General features: G+C 37.8%; 1 long non-coding RNA gene across 3 annotated transcripts in view; it reads left to right on the forward strand.

The window, feature by feature from the left end:
* LOC114906978 overlaps nt 1-14,239 on the forward strand; it is a 586,545-nt gene extending 572,306 nt beyond the window's left edge. For all 3 annotated transcript variants that reach the window (XR_003796584.1, XR_003796586.1, XR_003796585.1), the window contains 2 exons: nt 10,650-10,819; nt 12,495-14,239. This is a non-coding gene — a long non-coding RNA (uncharacterized LOC114906978). The remainder of the gene's footprint in view (nt 1-10,649; nt 10,820-12,494) is intronic.
* The last annotated feature ends 1,444 nt before the right edge of the window (nt 14,240-15,683 follow it).

The raw sequence follows: 15,683 nt of genomic DNA on the forward strand, positions 1-15,683 counted from the left end.
GCTGGTTTGGTGGTGCTGAACTCTCTCAGCTTTTGCTTGTCTGTAAAGTTTTAATTTCTCCATCAAATCTGAATGAGATCCTTGCTGGGTAGAGTAATCTTGGTTGCAGGTTTTTCTCCTTCATCACTTTAAATACGTCCTGCCAGTCCCTTGTGGCTTGCAGTTTCTGCTGAGAGATCAGCTGTTAACCTTATGGGGATTCCCTTGTGTGTTATTTGTTGTTTTTCCCTTGCTGCTTTTAATACGCTTTCTTTGTATTTAATTTTTGACAGTTTGATTAATATGTGTCTTGGCGTGTTTCTCCTTGGATTTATCCTGTATGGGACTCTCTGTGCTTCCTAGACTTGATTAACTATTTCCTTTCCCATATTAGGGAAGTTTTCAACTATAACCTCTTCAAATATTTTCTCAGTCCCTTTCTTTTTCTCTTCTTCTTCGGGAACCCCTATAATTCGAATGTTGGTGCATTTAATGTTGTCCCAGAGGTCTCTGAGACTGTCCTCAGTTCTTTTCATTCTTTTTTCTTTATTCTGCTCTGCAGTAGTTATTTCCACTATTTTATCTTCCAGGTCACTTATCCGTTCTTCTGCCTCAGTTATTCTGCTATTGATCCCATCTAGAGTATTTTTAATTTCATTTATTGTGTTGTTCATCAGTTTGTTTCATCTTTAGTTCTTCTAGGTCCTTGTTCAGTGTTTCTTGCATTTTGTCTATGCTATTTCCAGGATTTTGGATCATCTTTACTGTCATTATTCTGAATTCTTTTTCAGGTAGACTGCCTATTTCCTCTTCATTTGTTAGGTCTGGTGGGTTTTTATCTTGCTCCTTCATCTGCTGTGTTTTTCTATCTTCTCATTTTGCTTATTTTACTGTGTTTGGGGTCTCCTTTTTGCAGGCTGTAGGTTCGTAGTTCCCATTGTTTTTGATGTCTGTCCCCAGTGACTAAGTGGCTAAGGTTGGTTCAGTGGGTTGTGTAGGCTTCCTGGTGGAGGGGACTAGTGCCTGTGTTCTGGTGGATGAGGCTGGATCTTATCGTTCTCGTGGGCAGGTCCATGTCTGGTGGTGTGTTTTGGGGTGTCTGTGGACTTATTATGATTTTAGGCAGCCTCTCTGCTAATGGGTGGGGTTGTGTTCCTGTTTTGCTAGTTGGTTGGCATAGGGTGTCCAGCACTGTAGCTTGCTGGTCGTTGAGTAAAGCTGGGTGCTGGTGTTCAGATGGAGATCTCTGGGAGATTTTCACTGTTTGATATTATGTGGAGCTGGGAGGTCTCTTGTGGACCAGTGTCCTGAAGTTGGCTCTCCCACCTCAGCGGCACAGCACTGACTCCTGGCTGGAGCACCAAGAGCCCTTCATCCACACGGCTCTTTTGGGAGGTCTGAGGTCTTCTGCAAGCATTCAGTAGTTGTTCTGTAGGAGTTGTTCCACGTGTAGATGTAGTTCTGGTGTATCTGTGGGGAGGAAGGTGATTGCGTCTTACTCTTCCGCCATCTTCCCCTCCACTATCTCCCCTTATCCTTTTGAGATATGACAGTTCTGCATCTGTGAGGGTTTCTCTGGTATATTTAAGCGATCTGACATGTAACATCCACAAGGGCAGAGATCAATCATGCAGGTATTAAAATCAATGCAATAATGAGAAAAAAAACTCTATGATTATAATTTACTACTTTACAAAATGTATATTTATCTAAAAGTTCATTCATATGTGTTCATTGACGTGAGGTCATGCCAACCCTTGGTATGAAGTTTCACTGTACCTGACACATACTAGTAACTGAAATTTATTAGGAATGCAAATTTTCTGAAAGTAGAGAATTTAACAAAAGTCTGTGAACTTCAGAGTATTCTAGGACACTGAAGAAATTCCTATCAAGGGAAAAGGACAAGAAAGATGACAGTCAGTAGAGGAATCCTGTACAGATTCATCCAGAGAGAGAAAAATACCTCCAAATAATTTTATAAGGTCTTTATAACCTTGATATCAAAACTAAAAAAGTACTTTGTCAGTCAAACAAAATACTGGCAAGGTGAATTCAGCAGTATGTATGTTGTGAACAAGTTGAGTTTTTCCAAAGAATTCTAGGGAGGCTAAGCATTAGAAAAATCTATACTCTCCATGTTAAAAGATTAAAGGAGATGCTTAAAGAGCCTCTGATATTACCTAATACTTATTTGTAGTTTGAATTACTTGCACACTAACACCACAGTGTTCACTGCAGCTCTATTGACAATAGCCAGGATGTCAACCAACCTAAATGTCCATCGACAGATGAATGGATAAAGAAGATGTGGCACATACATACAATGGAATATTACTCAGCCATAAAAAGAAACGAAATTGAGTTATTTGTAGTGGGTGGATGGACCTAGAGTCTGTCATACAGAGTGAAGTAAGTCAGAAAGAGAAAGACAAATACTGTATGCTAACACATATATGGAATCTAAAAAAAAAAAGTACTGATGAAACTAGTTACAGGGCAGGAATAAAGAGGTAGACATAGAAAATGGACTTGAGGACATGGGGTGGAAGGGGGAAGCTGGAGCGAAGTGAGAGTAGCATCGACCTTTATACACTACTGAATGTAAAATAGTTGGCTGGTGGGAAGCAGCAGCTTAGGAGATGGGCTCGGTGTTTTGCGATGACCTAAAGGGATGGAATAAGGAGGATGGCAGGGAGGCTCAAGAGGGAGGGGATATGGGGACATGTGTATGCATATGGCTGATTCGCTTTGCTGTGCAACAGAAGCTCACAGTAGTGTGAAGCAATTATACTCCAATAAAGATGTATTTTAAAAAAAAGGAATTTTCTTAACCAAATAACTAGTACCTATTAAAACCTCAGTACAGGAGGAACCATTCAAAATACTGTGTTAGGACAATTGTTTATTCTAGAAATCTACATTTTGAAAGGCCTGTTTATTCTTTATATTTGTCACGAAACACAGAGCAATTGTCATAAATTGTCTGCTCAGAATCATAATCTCTATAAGGGGATGTTGCCTGACCCCTGTCAAACTTAATGAGATGAATTCAATTAAAGGAGAACAAAACTAATCTATGCCTATGCTCATAGTCTATGTAAAAAACAAAAAGGATTGTTTTTTCATACACTTACGTTGATATCGGTTCTGTGATCTTGCACCTCAATTACTCTTGCTGTCAAAGCAGATAATATTGCTTTAGCCCCTGGTACTCTGAATGCAGTGGGAAACAGGCAGCCTCAGCATCACATGGGAGCTGATTTAACTATGCAGAATCTCAATCAGACTCCACCCAGACTTACTGAATCAGTCTGCATTCTAACAAGGTCCCCGGGCATTTATCTGCACAATGTATGTAACCCATGAGAAATACTGCTCTAGGCTACTGATCTTTCTGCTTTCAGAAACACTATGAGGATCATTAATCCCCAAGAAGAATTTTACTTTTGGCATAGAGTATATGATATTTGCAAATATTCTGTGATTTTTTTGTTTGTTTTATCTGAAGGTATCGGAATTTGTTGGCAACTTTCCCCATCATGGTGATAATAATAATTGTTAAACTATGTAACTGTCCAAGGAACTGTCCTAAGTATTTTAAGTGCATTTATTGTTTTCATTTTTCCACCTCCCCTGTGAGTTGCATTACCACATCGCACAGAAGAGGAAACACAGGCTTTACATACCTTGCTCAAGATAAAAGTTGTTAAGATCCAGAGCTGGTTTCAGAACTAGGCAGTCCAATTCCTTGGCCTGCAACTGTTAAAGTCTTTTAGGCTATCTCTCTGATACCACAAATATACTCAACTTTTTTTTTTTTTTTTTGCGGTACGCGGGCCTCTCACTATTGTGGCCTCTCCCGTTGCGGAGCACGGGCTCCGGACACGCAGGCTCAGCGGCCATGGCTTATGGGCCCAGCCGCTCCGCGGCATGTGGGATCTTCCCGGACTGGGGCACGAACCCGTGTCCCCTGCATCGGCAGGCGGACTCTCAACTACTGTGCCATCAGGGAAGACCTACTGTTAACTTTTGATCAGTTTATTTAATATGTTCAGTCTGTTCCCAACGTATACCAGTATATTTAATTTAATTAAGAGGTAGCACAAGATAATTTTAACTGTATGCTAATCACTCTTTTTAAGCATCCACATTCATTTGCTCATTTAGTTTTCACAGCAACTATGTGAATTTCATTGTTTTGTTTTACAAATGAAGAGTTTTTAAAATTCTTTTTAGAGATAGGAAAAAAAAAAAACACCCAAAAACCCTGAGTTCCAGAGGCATATGACTTGCCCAGCATCAGACAAGTTAGATATTAAAAAGTAAAAATTCATAAAGTCATGAATCGCTGTGGAGGTAAATTCAGAGTGATGCTTCTGTTCAGGATTTTTTACTTGACATCTCTTGAGCAACTCCATGAAACAACGTTTCCTAATACTGAGGTGGGGGGGGGGAACAACTTCTCAAAAGTAATTTTAAAACCCTTGCCTGTCCAACACCCTGTGTCTGTCTCCTTAGCTGCAGAGCCTGCCCTTAGGCGAAAGCTACTTTGAATGCCAACATGTTGGAGATGGTATAGGATAGAGGTGGCAGGTGAGCAGAAAACATCATCAAATTCTCTAACAGTGCTGTCAACTAGAATTATAATGCAAGCCACACCAGTCATTGTACATTTTCAGATGGCCAGATGGCCAGATAGAAAGAAGAAATAAGAAGTGGGTGAAGTTCATTGTAATCATATATTTTATTTAACCTGCCATGTAAAAAAATGTTAAATATTGTCAATATTTACTTTTATGAAAGAGATACTTTGCATTTTTTATGCTTTGTCGTTGGAATTGGCATATATTTTTAAGTCACAGCACATCTCCTTCTGACTAGTCACCGTTACAATGCTCAGTGACCACCTGTGGCTCCTGGACACATTGGTGCACTGGACATCATGGTGCCAAAGAATGTGAGTGACAAAAAACACAAGTGTGTATGTAAATAAGGGATAAATCAATAAGTATGTCTAACATCAAAGGAGTAATCTATAATGTCATCATTACTAACACACAGTACTATTCTATTTCCCTGCAAGGTTTGTGCAATTTTATTTTTCATATTTTTCTTCTTTTAAAAAATTGGTGTAAAATTTTATGTTTTTATTCTGATTTTTTAATTTCAGAATTTGAGCATAATTTTATTCCATCAAAACCTGTGTTAAGAAATCTTAATAATTAAATATTCCGTATGGATTTTTGACCAATGTTTAATAGAAAATCTCTGACCATCAGCATCTGGTATAAATTTTCTATATATAAACAATGCCTTGGTGAAGTCCTGCTACAAAAAATTTTGTGCTCATACCTGAGTAGATGTACACATTTGTAATGACCTCCATGATAGGATCAAATTGTTTTCTATAGAATAATACCAATGGTACCCATCAGAAGTGTTCCTTTACCACTCTGCCCAACCCTACTGAAATTTAGGAAATATCTTTTCCACTTTAAGAAATGATATATTTTTTACTTCTAGTTTGTTTCTTTAATTACTTGTTAGGAGAATGTGTGTGTGTGTGTGTGTTTAGAGGCCATTAGTATTTCTTCTCATGCATTTCCTGTTTTTCACCTTGGACCAGTTCTTTATATATTGAAGGGATCGATTATTTTTTTTCTTCAGATATGAGCAAATATTTCCTAGTTTGGAGAAAGATATTGAGATGATTTATGGTATTTACAATTATGTAGTTATTATCTACCAATATTGCCAATTGGTCTACCCTTTCACTTTCATATTTACAAAGGATTTTTTCCTCCCCCAAATTAAGTATCAATCTCCATTTTCCCCTGCTGTTTTATTGTTTTTTCTGTATTTAATGTCTTAACCCGTATGGAATTTATTTTTTGAGAATGTAAGTGAAATGTAACTTTTAAAAAAATTATCAGCTGATTCCAAGTAGCTTAATATTTGTTAACTTCAGAAGCTTTTAGATGCACAGAATTAGGTATTTCGTCAACTTCAAAAATAATTATTTTGTTTTCTTATGAAGGTTTGAGCTAGGTTTTACATAAAACCTAAATCAGTCCCAAATGATGTGAGAAGTGTGAGGTTTAGAATTAACACAGTATTTCCTGTACCTGGTCAGTGATCCAGCAAGTGGAGAGGCAGGGAGGGAGGGAGGAAGGGAGAGCCTAATGAAAAGCACATGCTGTCAATTTTTATTTCTTGTGCGGAAACGTTTCTTCTCTGGACTGGCGCCATGTCTTTTTTTCTTTTCTTTCTTACCCTGGCATGGCCTCCTTCATCCACAGCCAGCCCTGCTAAAATCATTATGTTTGCCTGGAATAAAGAGCCATGGCAGGTGTAAACATGCGATAAGTGCCTCCGTAGCCTCCAGGCCTGATGTATCTAGAACCAGAATTAGTTTCCAGAGTCCCTGATGGGACCCAGATATTCTTCCTCAGAACAGTCGCCTCCTCGTGTCCCCAGGACACAGCTTCTCCTGACATCGCTCTCTCTTCCTCTCTCTCACACACACACACACACACGCATACTTACACTTCAAACCTTCAAAAATCATTGTTCAGAAATATCAGTAGCATTCTCCTTCTCCTGAGTTTTCCTCCTCTCGCTTCCCTGCTACACAGATTTTTCCCATAAGAAGAGCCACAGCCCACTTCTCAGTTCAACACTGTCTTGAACAAAGTGGATCCCGCAGAAATGTTTTAAATTTCTTGGCATTTGGATTTCTCTTTTTTCTATTCAAAGTTTTTCTCTTTCTATTTTTATAGTCAGTTGGTATATTTATTTGGAAATCTGGAGGTGAGCAGGTTTAATGCCTGCTATATAGTTATTAAGAGAGAGACAGTATCATTGGCATACTAACTGGATTGGTAATGTGTAACTGTTTAGCATTTGCTTGTGCTACATGCATGCATGTAAGAAAAACAGTACAGAATGTGTCCCAAGCACAAATCTGTCATTATGCCTGCAGGTGTTCTTTCAAAAGCATTGAAAGGGCCAATACATTTGAGTAGCATTGCACTTGCTGTCAGCAATCTCTTCAACCTAGGGAAGAATAGAGTCATGTATGGAATATCGTGCTAGCATACATGGAAAGCATAGACTTTCTCTGTCAGTGCCCATGCATTTTGCACATCTTTTCCATAAAGTGATATAAACATTTCAAAAGCCAGTTGATGGAGTCCTATCTGATTTTATTAAGACTATAATGATGAAAAAGGCCACTTCTTTCAGTGCCATCCCTGGGGTTATGCTGCACACCTCTCGTAATAATTGTATACGTAATCACAAGCCAGTGGCTGTGTGGGATAACTGGTTCTTCCCCACTGCACTTATGGGGAGTCAATCTGAGAATTACTGAGATGGAAAGAAAGCCACAGTGACTGCAAGACTGAGGCCCATACTGATCTAGTCAGAACCGGATAGATCTGTCAGGTTGGAGCAGAATACATCATGCTCCTGGTGGGAGAGTTCTTTCCGCAGAAAAGGGAAATAATTATTCCCTCCAATGAAACACTTGAGACGAAAGTACACGTACTCAAAAAACAGTCTAATAGAACCCTGAACTTGGAAGAAATTTTTTTTTCTTTTCCTTATTATTATTATTGGTAGTTTCTGCTTGGGAAGACATTACTCTGAGGTTCCCTATGTCTTTCTGAGTTTCCTTCAGTCTATCTGGGCATTTTATTTTTTTCATCAGTGTATTCACATTTAAAACTATGGTTTAAAGCCTTTAGTTGAAACAGAAAGAGGCAGATCCATTTGGTATATATGAAGTTGGCAGTAATTGCATTGGAAAACCCCAAAACACACAAACCAGAACCAGCTGTAACCAAACATGTATGGAAAGCAGTGCACAGAATTTTCCATGGCCTGTAGCAACGATGTTATACGAACAGTCCCTGAGGTGTCTCAGCAGCGCCATGCACAGTGGAAAGAAATTAGATAATGCTAAAGACTTACCAGATGGATATTCAAACAGTACTTTCGTGTAAAATTCTCTCCCTAAATTGAATATTGCTACACTGAACTTATAAAATTAACGTCTTTGTTTTCTAGCACTCTTCCCTGACATGAATGTGCAGAGCTGATAATCTAAGGACAAAGTTTGTGCTGTATCAGTTAACAGGACACGTGAAAATAAGCAGTAAGGATAACCCCAAAATAATTGGGCAAAAACTAATTGAAAGTAGATTATGAAAAAATGCACAAAAGAAGAATAATTTTCAGTGCCCTTGATTCCAGATTTGAGGTAACAAAATGCCTTTTTAATAAGAAACAGACTTCTTGTTTCAATCATTTTCTTCTTGCAGAGTGTTGCAACTTTCTAGAAGATAGTCATGATGCGGTTCTCCAGATCGAAACACCTAAAATATATGTTCCTTGTTGCACTAAATCCTAAACTTTCTGTTTCATTACTAAGTCCCTTTGTAATCAAACTTCACCTTACCTGGAAAAACATATCCCCCTGCTAACATAGAACTTACTTTTATCAAAGTCTACTCTGTAATTATACAATGTGCACTGTTATCAGTACATACTCCAAAGCATTGTTTCCTTAGAAATGCCCTCTTTTTTCCTTCAATATGTTCAAATTCTTTTTTCCTTCAATAAATTCAAATTCTGGATTTCAATATGTTCAAATCCAGGCTTGGAGGCCCAGACTATGCCCAATCTCTTCCATGGCTACTTCAAACCTCTGTGATCTCCTGTCTGAAGTCTCCCACTGTAGGAATAATACGGGTTTCATTAAGTAGTAGGTGACTATTTATTGGCAAGCAAGTTAGAAGGACTACCATTCATGGGCATTCATACTGGGAAAGAAAATAGGTATTAGATAGATTCAAACAAGTTGAATTGGGAGTGCTGAATCATAAATGCTACATTGAAGGACATGATTTCTTAGACAAGTATAGCAAATAAAGGATGACCATATATCCACATTTGCTCTGCGTGGTTACAGTTTACCTGTTGTCCCTCTATGTTATGAACTACTGTACCCCTTTAATCTCAAAGTTATTTCCATTTGGATGATAAATAATATAACTGGTTTGTTAATCCCTGTTGAGTGCTTATTACATGACTGGTAATATTCTGAATTCTCTATGCATTAACTTCTTTGAACTGTACAACAGCCTTATAAGATAATTAGTAAAATTATTTTTGCTTTCTAAATTAAACAGAAGCCCAAGGATTGTATTTCAAATGATCACACAACTATGGAGGTAAAAGCAGCTGTATAGGGCAGCAGCTGGAGAATTTAGGCTAGGTTTTGCTGAATTCTAACATAGAGTTTTTGAGAATAGAGGTAAAATTAATGTTAAATATTTATGAAGGGAGTTAGAGAGTGCCTAGAGAATTTTCCACAGAGCTAAGCAGATCTAAATATTGAAATAAATGACACACAATGTTTTCTAAACAAAGGCACTATGATACTCTCACAGCAAGACCACAAATACTTCGGAAGAGGGGGGTTGAAAGCTAGAGGAGGAGTAGATCCGGCATTAATAAAATGGCTTCTGAACCTATCAACACCATCTTGCTGTGTTCCTCAATATACTAGAGAGTGTCTTACAGCTCTCCAGCATCCTGCAGGTACTTGAATGTATTCAGAATAAGGCAGAAATGGAACGTTAAAAATATAATTACTTTGGAATAATTTGTCTTATGAAATAATATCCATACCCTTAATATCCATACCCTTCTGGGCGACTGTCAACCTAAATGAATCTAGTAGGTATGGTGGTATTCCTCTAGGATGCAATAATTGGCTCCACTGAGTGTACTCATGAGATGTGTGCTCATAGGTGCTCAATAACTTCTTTATGGATGACTTTCGCCACTGAGTACATTTACATATGTCCATATCTATGAACGATCTTGCCAAACGTACCTTAGAAAACTGTACAAATTCAATTCAGTTTTAATGAGTAGCACATTGAGAATGAAATCATTTGTTCAAACAACAGTGGGGTCCCAAGACCATGACTATTTTATCCAAGTTTGTGCTATCCTTGGGGCCTGTAATTTTCCAGGTCACAATCCTTCCTCTATTTACATCAAACTCTTAATCTTTGGTAATGAGTATGTTCAAAGTTTACTTATCACCTTTGCATCTCTCAGAAATGTTTTCTCTCTAGAATGGTCTGTAATTTGTTGGCTGCCAGCTTTGCGTCATGCCTTAGGAATAAGTTCCATGTCTCTTTTCTTGATGCTGCAAGTCTTATCCATCTTGCCTCAGTACTCGTATGTCTATCTCTTGTTCTGCAACCTAATAAATCTGTGTTCTACTTCTAGGTTTAAAACAGAAGTAGAGTTCACAATTTTGGGCAGTAATTTTTTTTTTCTTTTTTTTTTTTTTAGTAATTTCTTGAAGAAGAAAAAATATGGATTTCCTAACAAGAAGGGCATAAATGCCATTGTCTATATAATATAAGCATTAAACGTGTTTGCAAGAATTCAGTAACACCTATAACAATGTCATCTTAATTAACAATTACTTTCTCTTCTGTGATTCATAGTAGTAGTAAATGAGTGTTTATATATGTCAACTCAAGCATTCAATTTAATGACATGACATTTACTGTTAAGTACCAGTATGCTTATTTTTTTTAATACATAAGCTAACAATAATATGCTTGCTCCTTTATCTCTAGATCAGGAAAACACTTCCTACTTCTTCAGTTCTTCAGCGTGAAGATGTACACACTTCTCTGTACTAAACATTATTGCCAAGCCAACGTCCAGTACATCAACTCTCCTTCGGATGTCATTTCTCATTCAGGGAGTATATACAGAGGAAGTGGGCGCCCCTTCAGCCCCAGAGGTTTGTCCAAATCATTGTGGGTAATCTGATATCCCTAGCCAACACAGTTTAGCTTGATTATATCAATATAACCATTAGGATTTTTGTTTTATGCTAAGGAAGGAGATACCTTTGAGATAATTTAAGATATCCTAACCGATATACTTGCATTATCCTTACTAATTACTTACAAATAGAATATTGCAATTTAGATATCTGAGATATTTATAGATAGAGATCTGAGATATTTATAGATAGAGATCTGAGATATATAATCTATCTCCATATGTATCTGAGATATCTCCATCCCCAAAATGGTAACAAGATTTTCCCTTAAAACCTCCTGCTAAAGGAAATCAAAGCCATTGTCCTTGCAGAAAGTTTTATACCTCATGGCAGCTACTATGGCTATAAATCTTTTTTCAAAAACACAGTTAACTAATATAGGACTTTCTGTCTTGGGGAACTTTCTCGACCATGGCACAAGAAGATGGGGCCCACACAGAAATCAGGAGTCTAACTAAGGTACCTAAGCTAAGTCTACCTAAGTTAAGCAGGCAGAAATCTGAGGTCAGGACTGTGGAGGGCCATGGAATTTGTGGAGTATGGTAGCAAAGAAAATGGAGAAGTGGGGAGCAGGGCAGTGTCTGTGGAGGTACCTTTTGGGTCGAGGACTAGATTAGTTTGCAAAGAGAAATCAGAGGCTTCAGGTCTGGAAATTGAAGAGTCGCCAGGATTGGGAACATCTTTAATAGCAAATAACTTAATGTGAATTAATTGATACAAACGGAACACTTAGCATCTAAAAGGGGTTATGCATGGTTTCATAAAAGGGAGAAGTAGCTAAAAATGGGAACACAGGAAAATACCCAAGATGCAAGCTTCATAATTTTTCCCAGGGCTAATCATGATATGATTAAACCTAGTGCCATTAGAATTTTATTGAAACAAGTAAACCCTTTTCCCCTCAATCCTTAAAACTACTGTATTATGCAATGACAGTGTCTTAAATGAAAAAAGATCAATCCCACAAATTTTTTAAAAAATCAATTATCCAATGGGAATCCAATGGGAAAGAGATGGATTACCATTGATTGCATCCTGCCTGAGTTAGAGATGATGGATGACTGCAGTCATAGCATTGATCTCTGGCAGCCCGCTTAACACGGGTCTCGCATGGCTTATTATGGGGCCACCCACTCAGAGAACGCATACACACACAACAAATTCCACATTCATTCTACCAGGGTCTTCCAGCTATTCTTTTGTTCATATAACTGACGACGTCCCTAAATCAAGCAATGCTACCCACCTTAAACATTTTGTTCAGATACAATGACTATAAAGAACAGACAAGTGCAGTAACAGAAGGAGAGGGGGGCCATATAAATGATCTTCTGACAGTCACTGTGGTCCGTTCCTAAGTGAAGATCCTGAGAGCTCATCTTGTAACTCATACAAATCCTTCACATTTTCAAATAACCAGGAAACGGGTGAAATATTAGAGCTTTATTCCAACCTGCAGCATTTCGTCATGATAAATATGTCCAGTTCAGTTTCAATTTATACACTCCATGAAATACTATGTATATAAATTTTGGGGGGGATCAATAGTGACTTGTTAGTTAAGTGGAATGCATTGTGTCAAGACTATTTTTATTTAAATTTATTTAAATTGTACATTCTTTCTTGAAAGGCATCTCAACTTCAGCCTCATCAAGGTGAAGTTCCATGCACGGAGGACAAGAATCACATGAACACAGGACTGGTAACGAGACATTTCAGATTCTACAATACTACTGTTCCTCCAATTGTTTACCAAATGCAGCAGTTAAGCTCCACTGCCCCCTCCTTGACTCACTGACCTACTGGCTGATGAACAAAACTGCCAACTGCACATTAACAGGGGTGCTTGTTGGAACTGTGTTAACCATTGTGTTGCCATTTAAACAGGAAAAATGCTAACTTATCCTCATCACTGTAATATGTGTGTGCTGCTCTTTACACAAAATAAACAGGAAAAAATGATGAGTAAGAAAAGCAAAGAAGTAGGAAATATATCTTAGTCTCTGTTGTACACTAACCTAAGTCAATTTGACTGCTTAGCCAATATCAATTTTTAAAAATTTTATCTGATGTTTTTGGTAGATGTTGGTAAACTCCAGAGTTAAAAGGAGGGGCACTAAACTCCAGAGTTAAAAGGAGGGGCAGTGCCTTATTAAAGAAAGGAGCTCTTATTATGAATTTTACCAAATGTAGTAACATTTATTAGTAAAAGGTACGGAAGAGTCATAAACTGGTCTGTACTTTGGAGAAGACTTTGCCCTTGGTGCATGGGACTTCACCTTGAGGGAATGGCTATTCCTTAGACACAACACTAACAGCTAAGAATAACTAAGAATAACTAATAACTGACTGGGCATAGATTAGCTAATTAGCAATATGTTTAATACATATATTTAATATATTCTGATAGTTACATATTAATAACGTATAATAACACTCGATTATTTTAACATAAATAACCAGATAGACATAACAGTTCCAAGGTGAAATTTTTCATGGGGGGGGCATAGTTTGACAACATAGCCGGGAGTTACCACCTAACTTGTGAGAAGCATACTAAAATGAAAATAAATAGAATAAACTTCCTTTAAGACTTCATGTTTTCTCTGTGTGACATATCACTGTTTCCCGAGAATGAAGAACACAATTCTAGTGTCAGCCATTATTTGGAACTGGGGCCTGAAACTAGATGAATTAGATATTATTATTATCATCACTTTATTATTAACATGTGACTTTTTATTGGTCATGCTAGGCCCAATATTACATAGAGAGAAAATACTTGCTGAGTTATCAAATCAGTGTAAGATGACATGCCAGATTTTTGGCAATTAGAGGGCAGGCTAATATCAATATGTAACTCATTTTTATAGAAAAATAGTTTTGTAAAATGAAACATCCAAGCAAGAAGATCTGTGCTATGGGAAGGAGAATGGAGAGTAAACGAACATTCATTGAATGCCTATGTTTCAGACACAGTGCTAGTGTGACTACATATAATCTTCATTATTTAGACTATCTCTGTGAGGTAGGGTATATTGTTCTCATGTTTACGGATGACAATACACTGTGACTTATGCTAGATAGACCTACTTACATGTACCAAGCATATACTGTAAAATTAAATTCTAAAACTTTTGACAGGCGGGGTGTGAAACATCTGGATTTCTCCCTTAAAATATAAGTTTTTAGTGACTTTCCATCATGTAAATGCAGTTGTACTCTTAACTCTGAAATTGCCAGTTCTTTTCTGGGTGGTTCTACGGTACTTTTCTTTTCTGGGCACTATCTGGTCATTTTGTCCGGTACTTTTCTGGGCACTATCTGGTCATTTTGTCCTGTTTATATTATTTTTGTATCCTTGAAGAATGTTAAAGATGGTGTTTTCATGAAAATGAATATTGCTTTTTCTTTGACTCAGGATGGTTGACTATAATGCTGTCATTATACCTATGTCTAAAACTCTCATTCATCTGGGCACTGAGTACTTGCTGGAATCCATAAAAAAGCATAACACCTGCCTTCAAGGAGCTTATCTTTGCCTGGAAATTAAGCCAACTTTTTCCTTAGTGAGGAACAACTCTAAATATTGTACCAACAACTCTAAATATTGTAGCATTGAAATTGATGGGTCTCAGAAGGCTTTTCTTTTTTTTTTTCGCACTTTACTCATAAGACCACCTGGAAACCAAGAGAGTTTATACATGTTATATTTTAATTGACACACACCACCAAAAGCTTGTTAATAGTTCAGAAGATTAGTGAGCGTTGATGTTTACCAACAAAGAATATCCTTTGTAATGGGTTTATGGAGAGAAATAAAGAGTTGCGGCCTCACTGCTCTGACCTGCTCCTCCCTTTTACAATATTGATACTTGTTCTGTAGTCACTTATAACTCTCTGTTGTGGCTAATTGGAAGTTCTTGGTCTGACTACTAGCTTCTTGCTGTGATGATTAATCACAGAGGGGGAAGTTCCTTTGAGAACATACATTGGTCTTGAAAACAGAACAAAGGTCACTGTTACGTGGAAGGCACCTTCCTTCACTCCCTGGTCCAGGGTTGAGAAAGACCTAATTACCTCTGTGGAGAAACAGCAGTCTCCTGTCTCCTTCTCACTTACTGTCTGACATTTAGACATTTCTCCCCTCACCTCTTCCCACTGGTGTGAAAAGGAACTGAATACAAAACGAAAGTCCACTTAGCTAGCACTTTCCTCTACTTAGCTAGCACTTTCCTCTCCATCACAAAGTTAAGCCATGGATATGTGGTATGTCACTCTAACTGTGTCATTTTTCTCTCCAATTAAAAATAATGGATGCTTTTGGCCTGTCAGCTTGCACAATGTTCCTGTAGGGAGAAAATTAGTTGGTATCTCCACAGAGCCATTGTCCACTAATTTGAAGTTCAAGGTCTGACTGCGATCCATCTCCATGTCCCCCCACGTATCAGAATGTCACTAAGAATCCGCACTTCCCATGGGAAGACTCTGACAGGCATGATTACACCTGAACCCATCTTTCCTGGAACAATTTTCATGCAAACTGGGAGTGAGAAAAGATTATCACATCTTTCAATTACTCAACTATATTTCCTGGAAGAAAGTCTTCTGAATTTGTCAGTAGCTGCTTCATCACAGGGATGTTAATATATTTTATTGGCCAATTTTCTGTGACAAATGCACTTGAGAACACACCCAAAAAAAGAAGCTCTTAATATATCAGGTATTAGAAGAGAACAAAGGATATACAGCCACCATTGGTCAAAGGAAGCTGTGTGTGTGTGTGTGTGTGTGTGTGTGTGTGTGTGTGTGTGTGTGT

This window comes from Monodon monoceros, unplaced genomic scaffold (genome assembly GCF_005190385.1).
Source record: "Monodon monoceros isolate NGI ecotype Baffin Bay Population unplaced genomic scaffold, NGI_Narwhal_1 Super_Scaffold_3, whole genome shotgun sequence".
NCBI classification, from domain to species: Eukaryota; Metazoa; Chordata; class Mammalia; order Artiodactyla; family Monodontidae; genus Monodon; species Monodon monoceros.